Source organism: Syngnathus typhle, linkage group LG1 (assembly GCF_033458585.1).
Source record: "Syngnathus typhle isolate RoL2023-S1 ecotype Sweden linkage group LG1, RoL_Styp_1.0, whole genome shotgun sequence".
NCBI lineage: Eukaryota > Metazoa > Chordata > Actinopteri > Syngnathiformes > Syngnathidae > Syngnathus > Syngnathus typhle.
The window spans coordinates 26,301,695-26,322,890 of record NC_083738.1 but is presented as its reverse complement, the minus strand read 5'-3'; the positions used below and the strand labels follow the sequence as shown (position 1 = coordinate 26,322,890).

The following is a 21,196-nucleotide window of genomic DNA, read 5'->3' as shown; positions in this document are numbered from 1 at the left end:
GGTGAGAGATTCGAACCTGTGACATCGCAGTTGATTCAATTAGACTCGGTGGAGTGCAGATGAAATAAATAACCACCGGTCCAAATCAAACAGTTTGGTGTTAAGGGGGATCCGATATTCTGCACTTTGATCCGGTCAGTGTGGCACATTAGGGTGAACGCTTCCCCTCAGAGTACAGCTCGGCCCATTAGTCGATCAATGTGTGCGTATGTATCGTTTTTTTTAGAAGCTTTTGTGACGTCGGCATGAAATGTTCTGTGCGACGAGTCGTATGGTATTATTTTTCATATTAATGCTAGCAGAGGGTTGAAGTGCAATTCTGCTCAATTTGGCCCCAAGTAGGCTTTTATCAAGGCTTCCATCAGATCATTGAAATGAAATTTGCTTCCCATCAGTCCGAGCCAGGCGGTTTTATCCGATTCCGCCATTTTGGCTTCTGCGTCAGTGTAGTAATTGATGTGCCGGGACATTGCGTGCTGGCAAAAGTTCCGCGTCGTTTTAGAATGCAGACTTTGATTAAAATGCTTTTTTTTTTTTTAACGGCTTAATAAGTTTTTGTGATTAATTAACCAGCCTTTTTAAACACATGAATATATTAAAAACAACGTTAAAATTGTAACGCTTTGATTCGAGAGTACTAATATTCTCTCCGAAGCAGAAACTATCTATGCTAATTAAATGTAATAACAACATCTCATCAGCAGCGTCGAACCGATTAAGATCTGTTGTACATCTCATTAATTAAATCCACGTGATATGTATCTCGGTACACGATAACAATTCGATTCTGTTCATCAAAATCGATTTTTTTCCGATTTCAATTGTTTTTTGTTCTAGTGACCATGAACTGGCCATTACCTTAGGTAAACCGCAAGACCACTCAACATGCAGCACTCCAGTAGAATTCAATTCAAGCGTTCTTTTCTCCTAAATTGCCTGTTAGCATGAGCTTCCTGTTATCCCGTCGTGACTTCCTGTTTGATCTCCCCTGCCCCCGTCGCAGGTAACAGAACAAGCATCGGTGTTTCAGCCACGAGATCCTCAACGTGTCTTTTCCCGCCACGCTCAATCCCCCCCCCTTAAAGCCCCCATGAGACTTTTGAAGGAAGCTGCTCAGGGGGGCGGAGCCAATCAAATAGCCGACAGTCTGCCCAGCACCGCCGTCGCATCCAACATTCATGCTCGGCATCAGAGAGAAAAGGGCAGGCAAAGAGCACCTTTTTTTCCCCTTCCCTCGCAAATAATGCAGCGCCGCATGAGCATTCATAGCCAGGCCTGCCCTCGGAATTCTGAGGGTCTCACAAAGGCTATTATTGCGCAATCCGGGGGATGTTGCCGTGCGGGAAAGATGTGTCACATCAAATGGCTGATGGCTCTGGGACGTAAAAGCGCATTACCGGAGAATATTATAACAGGACATGGACACGTTATACATTTTTTACAATTTCCCATTAGCATGTGCATATTTTTTTTTCATAAGAAGCAAAGCCAAGGTCATGTGATGGTTCATTCCAAGATGTGCCGTCCCCCCCCCCCCCCTTCCGGCGACGCCTGTCACGGCGAGTGGCCCCCGTCGCCACATCGGGAGAAGCCCAACTGTCGCCATGCCGACCTGCTGTTAGAATTCTGATCAGACAAAAAAAAGAGGTGGCGAGGTCACGGGGCATCACTCTTCCATTATTCATCATCCGCTTGCTGTCTGCTAGTCCTCCTCCTCGTGTCGTCCACTTTGTTCTGCCGGCTCGCAACAAGGGCAACCGTCAGCGTTTGCCCATCTCAATTTCCCGACCTCGGAAGAAAATAAACATGGACTGAGAAAGGAGTCCGAAAAGTTGCGCTGGACTAGTCTATGTTTACCAACACAAATGGGAAGCCGGAAAAGAAAAACATTGTGTCTGGAATCGGGATTCTCTGGACTGTCATGGCATTCTTGAGCCAAATGTTCTTCCCGGTGTCAGAACGCTTTGTCGGAACACACATTTAAAAAAACAACAAAAAAAAAAAAAAACGACGTTATGACACAAGCTGGTTGAAACTAGGGACTCACCTGTATAGACTTTTGATGCTGATTATAGTCCAATAACCAGATGATTAATTTAAAATGAAATGCAATAAATAAATAAAAATATATAAACATTTAACTGTAATGTGTTATTGAGTGAAAATTCAGAAAATTTTAAAACTGTCTCTAATCGATGCTGATTATAGCCCAATAACCAGATGATTAATTTAAAATGAAATGGAATAAATAAATAAATAAATAAATGTAAACATTTAACTGTAATGTGTTAGAGTGAAAATTCCCCCCAAATTTGAAACTGTCTCTAATCGAAACATCATGACATGACAAGGACATTCTCCTTCATTTCCCATCGCAAAGCTTCTCTGTGCATAAAAACCAAAACAAACAATTTGAATTTCTAAACGGCCTTGAACTTGAACTGATGACAATCAGTCGATGAACTCCTTGAGTTTGGAGATTTTTTTTTTTTCCCCCTTCCCAACATGTAAAATAAGTATTCCCTGCGGTGGAGCACTTGGAGCAGCTCCTCGTGCTTTTAAGGCACAAAAGACCCCCCCAGCTCCCCTCACTCTTCCCATTTGCCCAAACAAGGGGCCCTCCATTTGCACCTTGTTCTGGTTAAAAGCTCCCAGTAAGAGGGTTTGCAACACAAGGCTCCTGAGAGGCCACACAGACGGCAAACATCTCAGCATTGACTCCGCCACGATCATTTATTTACACTTTGTCGCCGAAACTATTTTTCACAATGAACCTTCTGCTTTCGAAAATGCATACCCAAATATTTTAAAATGTCAAAAAAAAAATGGCCGAATCACATCCACCCCATGCACTATATTTGCCGTCGCAGTAAATCGTCTCGCAGCCCATATGAACGTTATTGATCAATGTCAGCTATCCCCCCCCCGCACTCTAATATCGGGGCTCCTTTATTGCAGCCCGTCTTTACGGAGTGACAACTGAGGCCAAAGTCTGCAGAGTTTCAATAAAGCCGCCATCGCTTGCGGGCTTTCATACGTCCGAATCGAGGGAGGACATATCAGTTCCACAAAGACAAATAGTTGGGCCGGCTATTGACTGGGCCTTTTTATTACTTTTGTCTGCAACTTGCTTTTTATTTTGGGGAAAACTCTCCTGGACGCTGTCTAGATTTGGAGTGGAACGGAGGGTGTGAAAGTATTTTTTAATGTTTACCTCTACTTAGAATTTGTAAACAAAACAAAAAAACATACTTGTATTCCAACATGATATATAATGTCATGAAAATTATATAACATAGCAAGTCGTCCCCTATTGTTGCAGACATTTAATTTTCACTTCTTACGTAGCTCGAGAATTTTTTCAAGAATTTTCAAGAATCTTTGAGCATGCCAAACAAGGAATTTGACTTCGGTACATCTCAGCCTCTGTTCAACATTGAATGATTGTCGGTTTTGTCTCAGTTAGCCGCATTAGCCTGCTAGCAGTAGCCGCTAACCAATCGCGCTGCTTATAACGAGCGTATAAAGAATTTGTAAACGAAACAAAAAAACATACTTATATTCAAACATCATATATAATGTCATGAAAATTATATAACATAGCAAGTCGTCCGCTATTGTTGCGGACATTTAATTTTCACTTCTTACGTAGCGCAAGAATTTTCAAGAATTTTATTGGCCATGTTTGAGCATGTCAAACAAGGAATTTGACTTCGGTACATCTCAGCCTCTGTTCAACATTGAATGATTGTCGGTTTTGTCTCAGTTAGCCGCATTAGCCTGCTAGCATTAGCCGCTAACCAATGGCGCTGCTTATAACGAGCACATAAGAGCGTTAGCTATTTGTGTACTCTAGTGACTGTGTGGAATTGATGTTAAAATTATTTAAGGAGGTGTACTATTCACGAGAAATTAGGCTAATATGGACCGGATGGTTCCCAGATTAGTTCTGATTGGGCGTCGCCATCCGTAGAATCCGTCACCTTGAATGCGTGTGTTTTTGCGCCGTTCACAATCTCCTGAGAGCACAATGTATTCATCGTGGATAATTCCAAAGACTTTTACGTGAAGGACCTGAAGCTGTGTAAGTCTTGTGTAAATCTAATTTTCTCTGGGGATGACAGGAAAAGCCTTAACGGGTAGACCACTTCCTCCCCAAATCCAAACCCTGTCGCGACGGTGTCCTTTCAGATAATGACGAAACCCCGGCGCGACACGTTACGGAGCCCTGAATGAAAGAGATGTGCCCCATTGAGCCCTGTAATGAATGTTCTGACATTGAACATCTCAAGGGGGGAGGAGTGGGAGGGAAAGAGGGAGGGGGTGGCTAATTTCTAAGAGCACATTTTGATAGCTAGCATGAGGCTGAAGGTCACTTTGGGTGAAACGTGGTATTCGAATGCCTTTGTGTTCCTCTCTTCTTGTGCATCATTTAGCTTCATCTCCAAAAACTGTATAGAGGAGCTTCACAATGTGGAGCAGAGATTGCTTGTCTCTTTCTTATACACACACACACACACACACACACATTAGGGCAGCTGATAAGAGCTTTTGTAGATTTTGGATAACGACATCCCTGAATACCAAGTGCCTAAAAGAGACCCATGGGAATTAATAAAAAAAGTCTCCTATTATCTGGCCGCAACGCTTTCACAAAAGCCGACTCTTTTGTGAATGCCTCCATTTAATTACGTGTTGCAAATAATCTTTTTTTTCTTTTTTGTGGTCATTTTTGTGTCCTCATTATGCTTGTGCTTTTTATAAGTTTGTTCCATTTTGTTCTCCTTTTATCGCCTTTTCGATCATATTTACTTTCTCTGTGGTTGTCCTTTTTTTGTCTCCTTTCTTGCTTCCTTCCACGCGCAGGTGGCAGAGCAGATGCGACGTTGCAACCCTCGACACTGGCGAGAAGTGAAGCAGGTGAGTTCTTCTCAGAATCCACCTGTTTTCTTTACAACACAAGAGCTTAACAACTGCTTCCTGTCTTCTAATGGATTCCCGAGAAGCAAAATTGGAAGGCCTTTCAAAAATAAATTGTGAAGGAAGATGAATGCATCAATTACAATCAGGACTAAATTCACATCAATAGTAAGGCTGAAAATGTTGTTGTTTTTTTCCTCTTAGCTTGTTTTAAACTTGAGCCTTTTCCAGGCCCAGCCTTGATAACAATGTGAAATTGTTTTTTTAAAAACTATATTTTCAACTTAATATTTTTCCCTAAATTTATTTTAAACATCTCAAAATACACAGACATTTTTAAATGCACATTTTAAAATAGTCTTTAGGGGCTGTTTTTAGTCTCTCAAAAAAAGAAGAGGCCCAGTGTGCTTGCTTCAAGCTGTGTATCTGTCAAGGCGAACATATAAAATAAAAAAGGAATGCAACTTTGTTGTTAAATCACCAACATTTTCAACCAAACATGATTTTTTTTAAAGTTCTGGATCTTTATGTTAAATGTCTGATATGCTAACATTGACAACTGAAGATGTCCAAATTGATTTCTTGTGAATGTCTTGTTTTAGCCACGCCCACACAGAGGAGTGGCATAGCCTAACAAATGTCAGTATATGCAGCAAACTTGGTCTTAACTGGTTTGAACTGGTCAAAGTCCGTAAAGAGGCCAATTGATAGGAAAAGCAAGGCCTTGGCAAGTTCAAAGGTCACCGCGAAACTAAAGCAAACATTTTTTTGTCAAATTTTCTTTTTTTTTTGCTGAAATATAAACTAAAATAATCTTGAGTCACATTAACTATGCCACAGAGGCCTAAATGTGACAATTTTGTCTTGCGATGTCCGCCAGCTTAATGCTAACATATAATGCAAAACACCATAGCCAGGCTAACGGATATTAGCATAGGTGTTTAGGTTATTATATAAATAAAAAGAATAACTCTAACAATCAATATAAAAGTACCAGAATGTTTTTGTGGCACATTTAATAGTTATAAATATATTTTGACAGTTTTATTGTAAAAAAAAAACAATTTAATGTCTTACATTTGTTTTCACTACATGCACATTTTCTCCACTTTTTGGTCCGAAACCGTTTTTGCTGAAACCAAGTTGCAAATTACAACTTGCGTGTAAAATCCATTTCAAGGATTTGCCTTTTAGAAAAAAAAAAGAAAAAAAAAAATCAAGGTGGCTGCTGACGGCTTTAATTATTATTATTGTTCTTTTGATATGATCTCTTCTTCCAGCTCACTGCAGTGTTGCGGTGATGGTTGAATTCTCATGCTAATTATCGCAATCAGTCCACACAAGCGCAAGCTGCACCCACACACAGCGCTCGCTACCTGCTCCCAGCGACGTGTTCATTTTCCCCCTCCTGGATAATCACGCCGAGATTGGATAATCCTGACACAAATCTTTTTCATTCCCTCAGCCCGCTGCAAATTCTCATGTTTGCCATATCGTTTTTATGCCCACAATCAAAAGTGCTTTTTTTTTTTTCTCTCAGAGGATTCCCAAATGTGTCTTGAGGGGTAAACATCTTTCTAGAAACTTTCCATGTTGGTCAAAGTGAGGTTGCCTCGTGCGTAAATACGGAAGCAAAGAGATCACGTGACTTCATTTTCGACTGGCGGTCTTCACACGGTTTTGTATGCCCGCATATTTACATGAAACAAATCCCTCCAAAGTGGTGAATGATCTCTTATGATCTGCCAAAGTGCTCCTTTGTTTTATTTTTTGTTTCCCGCTGTGCACCTTCTTCTCAAACAAAAAGCCAGTCTGATTATTTTTGGACCACGAGATAACAAGATCTGGAGTTTTTTCCACCCCCCCCCACACGCCGAGGCTGGCAGCCTGAAAGCTGTTTGATCTACAACCACAGGGATGCATTTTTAATTTTGCGTATATTCTCATCATCGTAGCATTTTTCCTATTTTGGATTATTTCTTCGAGCTTTTGAAGTGACACTCTCTTGACACCCATTGCTGCTTGTTTTAGTTTCTGAACTGAGACTAAAACCGTGTGTCTATAAAACAACCCCAACTACCCTCATGCTAATGCTAATTAACATCTTTCTTGCACGTAGAGTCAGGCAAACGATCATCTATTATTTATCCTCCGCGTAGAACAATTGATATTAGCGCCGTACTGATGAGCTGAGCGAACAAAAGACGGAGAGTTATGAATCATAAAATACTTTGATTGTATTTAACGATGTGGGTTTTTTTGTCAAATGCGGGAATATGGAGTCTACTTTTTCCTGATTAGAATGCACCATACAAAAAATAATAATTAGCTCGTTGAGTGATACTATTATTTAATATAGTGGAGCCGAGAAGGTCGAATGGACTTTTGGCGCGTATTGTCCTTGAAAAGTGAGGGCCATAATATATATTTTTTTATGATGGCAGAAGCAGTGAAAGTGTGATAGTCACAGAAACATGAAAAAAAAGTCCTGCAGGGCTTTTTATATGTGTGTGCGTGTTTACGTTGCTCCCCGAGGCTCCGTGTTCGTCTCTCGAGGGAGGCCGTCCAAAAGGTCACCACGACAGGCTTTTGATTTGGGATTCTCTCTTCCAAAATGCTTCCTGCCGCTGACTTTTTCTTCACTTAATGAGCCTTCGCTCCTCGCCACCTCTCACCTTTTCCTTTCACCTTCTTTCATGTGTTTCTCTTTTTATTTGTCTTCTGCACATTCCACATCAGCTCAGGAAGGTGAAGATTGCCGGTGTGTGCGTGCGGGTGTTCAGTCCCGAATAGTTTGCAAGTCCTCGAGATGTCAACGCTCATTTTCTGCCAAGTGGAGCCTCATTCCACTTTCCCGTTGCCATTTAACTTTTTATCCCAAGAAAGGTCTTCACTAATTCAGGCGCCACTAGCAAAACCTACATGAAGCTACGGAAACATTTTAGACGGAAAGCAGCACAGCAAGGTCATTCGAGTTCACAAAAACTCAAAACAACATGCTTGTTCCCTAAATTATTTCAAACTAACTTGAATTGGATCTTTGTTGTTTTCACTCGTTTTAAATTTCTGATTTTTAAAATGATTTTATTATGATTTCAAAATTAGAAATCAAAATGATTTTATTATTTCAAAACGATGATTTAAAATTTTCCCCAAAATGATTTTCCCTCTAATTTGTTGATGGCCTAATTAAGCAAATGTTTTTAAATGGCATTTTATTTGTTGAGTTTTTATGACGTAATACTCACGATAAAAACTTTGTCAAAGTAACTGATAACTTTGGCATCAACTAAAAGTGAAAAGGGAAGAGGAAGCAAAAAATAAAATAAAATAAAAAACCTGCCTAAAAGAAGACAATGTTGTATCTTGCCGGTTCCTTTCATATGCCATCATGCCGCCGTGACTCCACAACAAAACATCGCTTGTAATTATGTCAACGCGGCAAGCTGACAAGTGTTGTTGTCGCCGTGCACTTTACCTGCCTCAAAACTGTGTCGGGCTGACTCCAAAAAAATAAAAGGCGGCGTTCGTATTTTTAATTTTTCTTATAAAAAAAACTTCATCGCTGACAACAGGAACAGTCTGCCGGCTTGCCAGTTTAGTCTGCTTCTCAAAAGTCGTGCACTACAATTGCTAGAAAATTGGCATATTTAGTGGGATGTTTAAAAAGAAAGGGGGGGGGGAAAAATAAGCAAGCGGAAGCTTTTGTATTGTGTGCCATTATGTCACCATGGTTTCAACCACCTCCTTTCCATTTTGTTCCTTTTCTTCATGTCTGCTTTGATTGCGTCATCTAGTTGCTGAAAGGCTGCAGGCCAACAAGTTTATAGATATAGATAGATAGATAGATAGATAGATAGATAGATAGATAGATAGATAGATAGATAGATAGATAGATAGATAGATAGATAGATAGATAGATAGATAGATAGATAGATAGATAGATAGATAGATAGATAGATAGATAGATAGATAGATAGATAGATAGATAGATAGATAGATAGATAGATAGATAGATAGATAGATAGATAGATAGATAGATAGATAGATAGATAGATAGATAGATAGATAGATAGATAGATAGATAGATAGATAGATAGATAGATAGATAGATAGATAGATAGATAGATAGATAGATAGATAGATAGATAGATAGATAGATAGATAGATAGATAGATAGATAGATAGATAGATAGATAGATAGATAGATAGATAGATAGATAGATAGATATAAATGTATATATATATATATAAATGAATAAATGTGTATATATATATATATATATATATATATATATATTTATATTTATTTGATTTTTTAGATTCGGTTGCAACCCGAAAAAAAAAAAATGGCAGTGATTGCTCTGTAACGGCCGCCGTGCTGATCAATCTGCTGTTGCTTGCCCCCCGGTGCTCTCCAGATCGGTGCTTTTCTTATTTTTACTTTGTTTTCAGAGAGGCTATTACATGCTGTCTGACACCTCTTCCTTCCCTTCTGCCGGAGATGCCTCGGCTGTCGTCTGCTTGTTTTCACAAAGGTGCGGCAAGAAAGAAATTCCAGATGATGTGCGACTTGCCGTCGCTGATTTTGAGGATACGTGATAGAGGAGACAAAAGGGGTGGGGGGGGGGGGTAGAGGGGGAGGGATTGATGGACATATGCTGTCTCCATCTTCCCTTCTCGTCTTTTCAGGGGCCGAGGAGGACAACGTGATTATGAACTCCTAAGCTGCTTAATGCTGCCGTCAAATGAGAGCGCCGGCTCGGCTCAATTTCCTGCGCGTCGACGCCGCCGGCCGCCGCCGCCGCCGCCTCACGTTCTGCCCCACGTCACCCTCTCACGCACCCACACCGCCACGCACACACACACGACGTGATGGATTAAAGCGGTCGTGGGGGAAATGAAAGGTGGAGCTCACATTGCGCAAATCACACTGACTAATTACACAGTATGGCCAGTGAGTGAGTGAGTGAGTGAGTGAGTGAGTGAGTGAGTGAGTGAGTGAGTGAGTGAGTGAGTGAGTGAGTGAGTGAGTGAGTGAGTGAGTGAGTGAGTGAGTGAGTGAGTGAGTGAGTGAGTGAGTGAGTGAGTGAGTGAGTGAGTGAGTGAGTGAGTGAGTGAGTGAGTGAGTGAGTGAGTGAGTGAGTGTGCCCGTGCATACCAACCACTCTTCTTTATCAGTCAATAATGATTGCCAATTATCGAGTGAATGGCGAGCAGGACGAGACCCGTTAAGTCGTGCCCTGAATGTTCTTATTTTCTCCAAATCTTATTCTCCATTTGTATGCTTCCAATATAGTGAGAAGATTTTTTTTCCCAAAGAGCCTTTTGTGTCCAAGGCAGGGGTCATAAAGGCAGGCTGGCCTCGTCCAACGCCACAGGGATGAACTGGAGATTAGCGCCACTCTGGTCAACATCAGTTGAATTCCCAGTGTTCAAAATTGATTTTTTTTTTTCTCAAGTGGATGCTTGTGGACTTAAACACGAGTATCACACATCTCAAGTGAGGTTGCTACGGAATACGCCGCTGGGTCCCGCAGTCATGGGAAACCTTTTGCTCGCTTATAAATCTTGTTTGCCGCATTCTACTTGCGTCACATCAAACAATCCCAGAGTTCAATTGCGTGTCACTTAATTCAATCATCACGTTTGCTATCTCGATCATATCTAACCCTTGCGTCGAATCGAAATGTTTGTTTTTAACTTTTATATTTTGTCTGTTTCCAACATAGGCGGCTCGGTGGCGCACTTGGGTAGCACGTCCGCCTCACAGTTAGGAGGGTGCGGGTTCGATTCCACCTCTGGCCCTCCCTGTGTGGAGTTTACATGTTCTCCCCGGGCCCGCGTGGGTTTTCTCCGGGCACTCCGGTTTCCTCCCACATCCCAAGAACATGCTTGGTGGGCCGATTGAAGACTCCAAATTGACCCTAGGTGTGAGTGCGAGTGCAAATGGTTGTTTGTCTCTGTGTGCCCTGCGATTGGCTGGCAACCGGTTCAGGGTGTCCCCCGCCTACTGCCCGATGACGGCTGGGATAGGCTCCAGCACGCCCGCGACCCCAGTGGGGACTAAGCGGTACAGAAAATGGATGGATGGATGGATGTTTCCAACATTAGGAAGCAAACCTTCCATGAAATTGGTTCCCCAGAAGTTTGCACGCCACGGGAGAGGAGGGGGCGGGGGGTCGGCTGGTGCTGAAAACTTGCAAAGGGTGAGAACTTATGTACTTTTTAACTGTTAAGTTGTCTGCGCCATTTTGATTGCCACTTGAAACAAGAATATAAATGACACCTGGAATGTCTTGCTCTAAGTCACAAGTTGATGACTCTGTGTGCACTGGCAATCGACCCGATCCAACTAATTAATGGGAACGCTTAGTTCCCGATCAATGGGTTAATGTTGGGGTGGGGAGGGCAGAGCAAGGAAAGAGGGACATTTGTGTCCCGATGGAAGTTTCACAACCAAAACAGTTTGCTTGCAATCCTGTGAAGAAATAGGAACAGCTTGCTTTCCATGTGTGTGTGCAGCCAAGTGATGCTAAGTCGCGTTAACACATCAGAAACACGTTGCAATGATTTTTTTTTTTTAAACTATCTTTAGTAAGTCTACAAAGCAGTTAAAGACTCCTGGTGTTAAAGGAGCAACAAAGTGCAAGAATGGGCTCTCGTACTTTTGTGGGCACCAGTAGAACTTGAAAGTGTTGATCACACAGCACCTTCCCCTTCAAAAAAAAAACAAATGAAAGCAGGTGTTCACCCTCCCCGAGGACCAAATTGTTTCTTTTTCTGCTTATTTCCTCACGTCTCTGTTTATCTTTGATAAACAGATGCGTACGAAAATAAATCTAATTTCCCCCAAAGTTGCAAAGAAAATTTTCAAGCCATATGACGTAGCTCCAAAAACAAAGTACGGCGTGCGCACATCAACACGCTGACGTGTTTGCAATGTGGCAAAGGTAGGGTAGCATAGCATAGCATAGCATAGCATAGCATATCATAGCATAGCATAGCATAGCATAGCATAGCATAGCATAGCATAACATAACATAACATAGCATAACATAGCATAACATAACATAACATAACATAGTATAGCATAGCATAGCATAGCATAGCATAGCATAGCATAGCATAGGCTAGTTTATCATGAGATAGCATAGCATAGCATAGCATAGCATAGCATAGCATAGGCTCGTATAGCATAAAACAGCATAGTATAAAATAGCATAGGATGAGATAGGATAGAATAGCATGGGATAGGCTAAGCTAGGCTAGGACATACTTTGTATGTGTCTAAGTGTTTCTCCGGATCAATAAATGGCTAAAACGGGTTCTCAACTCAGAAACTTTGGAACGCGCAGCATCAAGGGATGCCTAAATTGAGCCATCCAGACTTTTTGCTTTTTGACACAGAGGTTAAAATAAATCTGTCTCACAGGTTCCCTTTTGTCAAGGCGGTTAATCTAATCATCAGTAACCAGATTACGTGGAGTTTAAATTGACCCCGTGCAGCCACGGGACTGCGCTTCTTCTGACACTTGCGCTTATCCAATCAATTGCGCGTCGACACCGTATTGCAAAACCAGTGGTAGCTCGGCGGTTGGAAATGGCGCTTGCCACTTGTTGTTTGCCACCCGCCTGTCACTGTCGCAGCCTCCCGTTTCCATGACGACCGTCACATCTCAACCCGGTTCTTCGTGAGGAGTTTGAAGCGGACGGGGAAAGCAATCTGGAAAGCGTTTAACTTCATCTGATGCATGTATGCTAATGACAGATCCCGCGCACGCACGCCGACACGCACGCACTTGTTTTTGAGTCGCTTGTTCCGTGGCAACAGGTGTCAGATGTGTTCAGCGCCGCCCACTTCATCTCATTTTCGTACCGCTTGTGCCACTTGTGTCAGCCGCCGCAATGAACGTGCGATGCTGTCAGAACACTTTATCTTTCCCTCCTTATCTCCACACGCACACGCACACAAAACACAGCGCACGCAACGGTTATCTGTCATCTCTCCTGTGGCCATTGCGTGGTCTGCCTTGTCCAACCTTATCTCCCTTCTTGTTGTTTTTTTTTTTCCGTATTGCTCACCACCTCCTGTCCAGGATTGTTTTGCCCGAAGGCCCACCGTTTGTACATTATAAAAGGGAAAATCATTTTCATATGTGCCAGCATGGTTCCACGTCTGCCTTGATGAACAATGAGAAAATGGATGGATGATTTGTTTCTCTGTATACACGCATGTATCTATTTATAGAGATATATACATATATGTTCATATAGATATATGCATATATATTTATATATAGATATATGCATATATATTTATATGGATATAGTATACATATATATTTATATAGATATATGCATATATATTTATATAGATATAGATGGATAGATAGATAGATAGATAGATAGATAGATAGATAGATAGATAGATAGATAGATAGATAGATAGATAGATAGATAGATAGATAGATAGATAGATAGATAGATAGATAGATAGATAGATAGATAGATAGATAGATAGATAGATAGATAGATAGATAGATAGATAGATAGATAGATAGATAGATAGATAGATAGATAGATAGATAGATAGATAGATAGATAGATAGATAGATAGATAGATAGATAGATAGATAGATAGATAGATAGATAGATAGATAGATAGATAGATATGTATATATGTATATATGTATATATGTATATATGTATATATGTATATATGTATATATGTATATAGATAGATAGATAGATATCTTCACCTCCAATATTCATCATCATCTTATTCATTCCTGTAGTTAACTTGACCTTTCTCTCCTAAACAGCTTTGCCTCCTCCTCCTCCTCCTTGTGGCTCCCAAGGAGAGTCATCAGACGACCCCGCTCAGGTCACGGGGGTTCAGAGGTCACCCGGCCAAGACGTCCACGTGCCCGTGTCAAAACACCAGCTGGTGCAACCGTCTCGGGTAAGTGTTGTTTGTTTGGAAACTTGAAAGGGCTCTTTCATGACTATTTACAATATATTCCAACGAATGTTGATACCAAACTATAAACAATTAGAATTATGGAAATATGCAGATAAAATCTCAAACTCCTAATAGAACATTGCTAGTCAAATTGAATGGGAAAACAAAATTGCTATTTTCCTATCAGACATACTTTTTGACTCGGCTGTCTTTAAAGTATGTGCGTTTGAAGCCGGCGAATTGCAAATCAACGTACACGCGTGGATTTATAACCAATCCGCAACGATTACAATTCTGCCCACGAAAAATGACTCAAGTTGTACAAGAGTGTGTCACCTCGAGTTATTATTGAAGCAGGCGGGGTTTAAATTGCTACAGACTTGCATCAGCAGATTTGCAAACATCTTGCCGGTGTGCGTTTTTTTTTTTTTTAAGAAGCAGGTTCGAAGAGCAACTCCCACCCTCCCTTCTTTTTCGCCTTGAAAGGATAACCAAGTTAGAGAAAGCATTGAACATCTGACGCCAGCGTCCCGCTGCAAAATCCCCCGGCTTCCGCCTGTAGAATTTCGATGGCGAGCGTAGCAGGAAGTAATAGAGATAAATGCGGCGTGCCTGCGAATCCATCACGCCGCTTCTTCGCTCCGAGTCGGTGCATTGGCCCCATGAGCCGGGTTGAAATGGTTTCGCGCGCACATACACAAAATGGTGTTTGTTCTCATCTTGGCTGCTCTACTCGCAAAAGTACTCGACGGTCACGTTGGCGCGGCTTCGTATGACACACGTGTGCGCGCAAACAGCCTGTCCATACTGATGTGTTTGCTCATATGACACGTTTGAATCAACATGTTCCGACACGCCAACGCCGCCACCGCCTCCTCACCGCCATGACAACCTGGTCGTTTGATGTCAATATGTCTACCATTTCTCCTGCGCGTCATCTCGAAGGAGCTGCTCCAATATGAATTGCCTTGAGATAACTTTTTGTGACCACTGACGTTAAAACGAACTGGAATCGGTTTCTGAAGATGACATACAACCGCCGTGGCCTCAAGCCGTGTCCTTTTCAAGCAAAACATACCAGCGAAGGTCAAAGGGAGCTTCGATTGTCACCGAGTCGTTCTTAGCTAGCTGCTCACCTGCTGAGAAATAACTTTTGGAATCAGCATCCCAACTTTAGTTTTACCGTAATTTTCGGACTATAAGTCGCGGTTTTTTTTTCATAGTTTGGGTGGGGGGGCGACTTATACTCAGGAGCGACTTATATATATGTTTTTTTTCACTTTTTGGGCATTTTATGGCAGGTGCGACTTATACTCTGGTGCGACTTATAGTCCAAAAATTGCGGTAATCAGCATTTTTTTTTTTTCTTTTCAAAATAGTTCCCCGGTGTTTCTAGTGAGAAGAGCAGTGTAGGCAGCAGAAGAGGTCATGTGCTCAGTCAATTGTTTTTTTTTTGTGTGTGAATTTATTTGTTTTGAAGTATTTCAAGTGCTCTTCCCATGTTTTTTTTAAAAGGCCACTTGGCACATTGCTACTCACAATCAGCACACAATTGATAGAACTGTCGCTACGTTATTGCAAAGCAATCCCGCTTCTCGTATTATTATTTTTTTTTTTTAATTATAGTCCTGCAGAGAGTCATGACCCTGCACTCGTGTTACATGGATTGGAAGTTAGTCAACTACAATTTCCCAAAATGGTGATTGGCTAGAAAACTGCCGCACGCAAATGGACTCCAGCATGAACTTTCCACTTGATGATCATATGGAACAAGCCTCGAGCTTTGCTCAATGTGGTTTGTGTTTAGTCATTGTTCAGCGACTGGAATCCTCCGTCGCTCGCTTTTTCAAAGTAGCACAAGGGGGTTACGCGAGGCCAACTTTAGCTACGCTTTGCAAGCTAACATTAGCCCTGCTTCGGACTTGGTATTAATTAAACACAGCTGTCCCGCCTCTGCTAGCAAACAACGTCTTCGCATAGTTTCTCTTAACATTATTATCTCCATACCAAACTTTAGCTACGCTCTGCAAGCTAACATTAGCCATGCTCTGCAAGCTAACGTTAGCCCTTTGCTATACAGGAGGCGTGCTTCAGTCTTGCTATTAATTAAACACAGCTTCTGCTAGCAAACAATGTCTTAGCATTGTGCCTCTTAACATTATCTCCATACCACATTGACTTTATTGGACGGAGTTGCAGGAAGTGGCTTGGAAAGGCAAAGCCACTCTTTTGCTAATGAATGCTTTCATCCACTTGCGTATTTGAATGTTGTAGGTCACAAACGACTCTGTTATTTGATTATAATGCAGTATTGTCCTCAATGTTGACAGTAATTCAGTACTTGGTATGTTATTCAGGTTTCCCCTTGTCTCCACTCAGAGGACAAAGTCAATATTCCTCCATTTTTTTTTTTTTACTTTTCTGCATATGTTTAGCCGTGTTAGCCAAACTGACCTGGCCGTGCTCTTCAGGCCACATTGCCATATTTTTTTCATGCACTCGTATTTAGGAGGAAATTGGACGAAGAACATGAACCCAAAACAAATCAAGCCTCAGGCATGAAGGCAAGAAGAAAAAGTCCAGATGGGCAAATGTGCGCTGCGTTGGGTCAGACCCAATCAGGACTTGGCTGTGAATCAAAGTGCACTCCTGCGGCATCGCAAACAAAAAGCCCGGTGCCAGTTCATGTTGCTTAACACTTTAATAAAAACTTGATGCTGTGAAAATGCGCTGTTTGCTGAGATCTCCTGATGGATTTCTGGTTGTTGAACGAGAAAGGGAAGGATAAGGCAGCAGCTTCTAACGTGGGGATTTTTCTAACTGGTTTGCCTCATACCAACTATATGACATCCTAGTCTACTAAATAAAGTAATATGGAAATGGAAATGCCATTAATCCGTCCCAGCCTTCCCCCTAAGAAACTTTTTTGTAACATTGAAGAGATGTGTACTAATACATGAAAAACTATGAAAAAAAACTGAAAACATACACATACCGTATTTTCCGGACTATAAGGCGCACATAAAAACCTAAAATTTTCTCAAAAGCTGACAGTGCACCTTATAGTCCAGTGCGCCTTATATATGGACCAAATTCTTAAATTTAACCTGGCCCGAAGCATTGGGTGATGAAATCAATCATAAGTGGCCCGCTGAAGACTATGAATCATGAATCAAAAAGCCTATGGATCATTATTTTGTGATTATAAAGTAATTTGTTGCGTCTGAAGTTGAAATAAAAAAGATAAAATGGAGAAGGATTTGAGTTGGATTAAAAATCTGACATGATGCATTAATGGTGCGCCTTATAGTCCGGTGCGCCTTTATATAAGGACAAAGTTTTAAAATGGGCCATTCATTGAAGGTGCGCCTTATAGTCCGGTGCGCCTTATAGTCCGGAAAATACGGTAATTAAGTAGAATATAAAGAATGAAACCATTTTCATTTTTTGCTTCATTTCATTGTGCTTCTCCTTCTGGTGTGGGCTTCTTGGCCACAAGGGGGCAGTATAAAACAGATGGAAATACATGGAGATGCTCTGTGGCTTTTTTCATTGTTAGTATTGAGCTGAACTGACTTTTCCAAGGCAAAGCTATGCGGTCACTATAAACACACATGGTGTGGTTCTCTTTGTTTTGCTTTTCGTCTCTTTGTTCTTCTTTGTATTGAGAAGATTTACACTGTATCCCTGGAATGACTCCTTGGAATATATGAAGGATTATCATCGGGGCCCTTTGGCTCCTTTGTTTGCTCCACTTCACTTTCACCTTCCTCTCCTCTGCCGCAGCCAACTTTCAGACGGCGAGGTTGGCGAGACGCGACGATTAGCCACGCTCCGCTGCTAATTGCGATTAGCGTTACTCAAAGCCGTCTCATTTCATCTGTTGCTAATTAATTGAATTCCGCGCCTTATTTGACGAGCCGAGGTGTCACGTCGGCTTAAAAAAAATCTAAGCGCTTGTGTCCGAAGTCGTCAAGCCCGAACCTTTGCTTTGCGTTGTGTCTTTTTGGTCTAACTTGAGGGACACGTTTCAGCTTTAAAAAAAAAAAAAAAAAGGACCTGATTTGACCTCATAGCAAGGCAAGCAAGGTTTTTTTTTGTCACATAGTGCTCAAAATAAAAATATACAAAATAAAAAATCGCTTTAACCATCCCAAACAGTCATTAAAGTATTCCTTAACACATCGCTTGCTTGCATTCTTGGTCCAAGCGCTTTATTTGTCACTCCCTGATAAGGTTAACTGTAAAGATGACACAAAATGGAAGAAAATGAAAAATTGTATCTGCAAACACAAAAATGCTCAACCAAAATGTAATTCAGCCCAATATAATCCACTAGCAATATGCTAACATGTAATACAAAATGCTATAGAGGGGCTAACAGAAGTTAGCATAGACTAATTCTAAATCTTCTAAATCTGGACTGTGGAAAACATTTTGAAACAAATTTGATTTGTCAAAATACGATAGTAATGGTTCACTGTCCATCTTTTGGTGCATAGTTGTGATTTCCCCCAAACCTCCCTCAGCCCCTCAGTGAATAGTACCCTTGAGAGCTATTGGAGCCAAAATATATAGGATAATATTTTCGCACATAAAGTGTTGATTAAAAACCTGCGGGGCTTACTCAAAAAAAAAAAAAGCAAAATATGTAGCCAAAAGGTCATGTTGTTCATTTCTCGTGCCTGGAAAAAAAAGATAGAAGCCAACGTCCAGATGCTGGCCAGGTTGTGACGAGTTACCCTCCAAATTCCTTTCGCAAGCTTTTCCCCTGCATGCTGTGCTTTAACTCCCAATGAAATCTATCAAATCCACAGATTGGCACGTGGATCTGGAATTTTGAGCCAGGGATAGATTGCTCTGAATTAAATCCCTAGAAGGTGAGCGGGGAGCGAGCCCCATGTTTGGCCAATGGTGGGAATGCGAGTTCTCGAGGTATGTTGTTGCCGCCGTGCGAACCAGATGAGATGTGAGGACCACCTGGGTTAGAAAAAAAAAAAAGAAAAAGAAAAAGCGGACTTTCTCCTGTCGGTATCGCTAAGCGCGGCTTGTTGGCACGTCTTTCCCCCGCCGCTCTCAGAGAACCGTATGAGGTTAATCCGACTTAGTCTGCAGCCCAATCTAATGAGTTGGCCCGCTCCCCTCCCTTGCGTCATTGCACGTTTAAGCTCCGTACTGGGATACTCACACTGGGAATTGTAATGCGCTGTCATTAGGAGAAGATTTAGCGTCATTTTAGGATCGGTCGATCGGCTGGAGAAAACAATTTCTGAAGATACTGCGCGTGAATGTGAGAGCTGGTACTGGAATGAAATCGATGTGAATTGTAAAAAACAAAAAATATATATTTTATATTCTAAGCTATTTTTAAACACCCAACAGAAATATATATATATTTTTTTTTTATTGGGTTCATTCTTGGATTTTGCAAAGGAAATGTTGGAATTTTGGGAAAATTATGAAACATAAAAAAAAAATACTAATCTTCCAAGCTATTTTTAAACACCCAACAGAAATATATATATTTTTTTTTTATTGGGTTAATTCTTGGATTTTGCAAAAGAAATTTTGTAATTCTGGGAAAATTATGAAACATAAAAAATGAACAGAAAAAAATATATATAAAAAAAAATATATATATATATTTTTTAAATTATGAAACTTATGAAGCATAAAAAATGAACAGAAAAAATATATATATTTATATATATATATATATATATATTTTTTTTTATATTTATATTTTATATATTTTTTTTTTTTCGTTCGTTCTTGGATTTTACAAAGTAAATTTTGTAATTCTGGAAAAATGATGAACTGTGTAAGAAAATTCCCCAAAATAAGCCGAACTTTTAGGTTAAAAGCCTTTTAAAAATGTGAATTCGTCATACGTCCTCGTAAATTTGCATTAGGAAATAATGAAAAATGAAAACTCATTTCCAAAATGTCCTTCATTACCCGACCTCCCAAATTGTGTTTTTGCAGCGTTCTCATTTTCCAATCGGCAATGAGAGTCGACTCTCTCCTCTGCATGAGCAAAGCGACGCCTCTGGTTAGCCAAAGCCAGACTGCATTAGCCGCTAATAGCTCGCAGATGACGCTTCAACTCATAAATGTCATTTTCCTCTCGGTGATTTAAGTGTATATCCGTTTACATTCTTTCAAGATTTACACATCTTTGAATAGCTGCCCAAAAAGAGAATCTTACCATACCAAAGTGTTTCCCAAGTTGATTAAATGAAAGATTTATGTGGGACAAAAGTGAGACGAATGAGCGAGACGTTCTGCTGCGCACGTATAATCATTCACTGATAACTTTCACAGTTTCTTTGTCCACCTCTTCAACTTCGGCCATCTCTGGAGAACTTCTTCTGGTTCTCTTCCGAGTCCGTATTTTTTGCTTCTATTCTTTATTCATTGCAACATTTATAAATAAATTACATTTGATTATCCAGATCTTTAAAATCATTTAGTCTCAGTCCAGTGATCGAAGATAGAAAAGTTGAAGTGCCTATGCAAGCATATTATCCAGCCCTGGCCTTAAATGCTCCTAATTATTAAGGCAACGGTTGTTTGCTGACTCGGCAGTTTTAACGAAAAAGCGCTGACTGTTGACTCACCGATGTGAGGGCGACGCTAAAGCAAAGACAATTGTCCCCGTGACCTCGGTGTGATCGATACGACGACATTACCAGCCGTGCCGTCTCTGTGGACACACCACTTTGTGCCTAGTTAAAAAAAAAAGTTTTTCTGGAGTCCTGTATTAAGTGGGATTTTATAAAACTTAATATATTCAAAAAATAAATCAACTTTTTCTTCTTGAATGTCTAACTGGGGCAAAAAAAAGCGAATCGTGGAGAGTCTCTGACACCGAAATACATGCAAAATATACCGTGATTTTCGGACTATAAGTCGTGGGTTTTTTCATAGTTTGGGTGGGGGGGCGACTTATACTCAGGAGCGACTTATATACATATATATGGTTTTTTTTTCACTTTTTTGGGCATTTTATGGCTGGTGCGATTTATACTCCGGTGCGACTTATAGTCCGAAAATTACGGTACTAGGCAACTGCACCATGTTGGCATCATCAAAAAATAAAAAACTCCAAATTTAGTTTCCCAACAAAATCGGATATTGTGTTTCCCTTGCGATTGCCATTGTGGTTTTTGTACGAGAACTGTTTGGAATATTTTTACGGAGTTCCAAGCAACAGTGAAAACATATCTTGACGCACTTGAACTACACGCTGGCAATAATGAACAAAATGGTTCGATGAACGCCTCTCTGGGTGTGTCAAAAGAGTGCGTT

At 40.8% G+C, this 21,196-nt stretch overlaps 2 protein-coding genes across 8 annotated transcripts in view; one reads left to right on the top strand and one right to left on the bottom strand.

Annotated features, from left to right (window-relative positions):
• The window catches only part of arl2 (ADP-ribosylation factor-like 2), a 150,664-nt gene that overhangs the window by 81,162 nt on the left and 48,306 nt on the right, over positions 1–21,196 (bottom strand). The gene's annotated exons all lie outside the window — the stretch shown is intronic.
• The window catches only part of LOC133159615 (tudor domain-containing protein 5-like), a 121,025-nt gene that overhangs the window by 66,338 nt on the left and 33,491 nt on the right, over positions 1–21,196 (top strand). For 3 of the 6 annotated variants that reach the window (XM_061286844.1, XM_061286806.1, XM_061286778.1), the window contains 4 exons: positions 4,867–4,920; positions 9,376–9,458; positions 11,035–11,129; positions 13,746–13,885. The gene's annotated coding sequence lies outside the window, so the exon portion shown is untranslated. Of the gene's footprint in view, positions 1–4,866; positions 4,921–9,375; positions 9,459–9,612; positions 9,828–11,034; positions 11,130–13,745; positions 13,886–21,196 lie in introns of all 6 variants that reach the window. The other 3 variants (XM_061286787.1, XM_061286815.1, XM_061286796.1) reach the window with 2 other exon arrangements.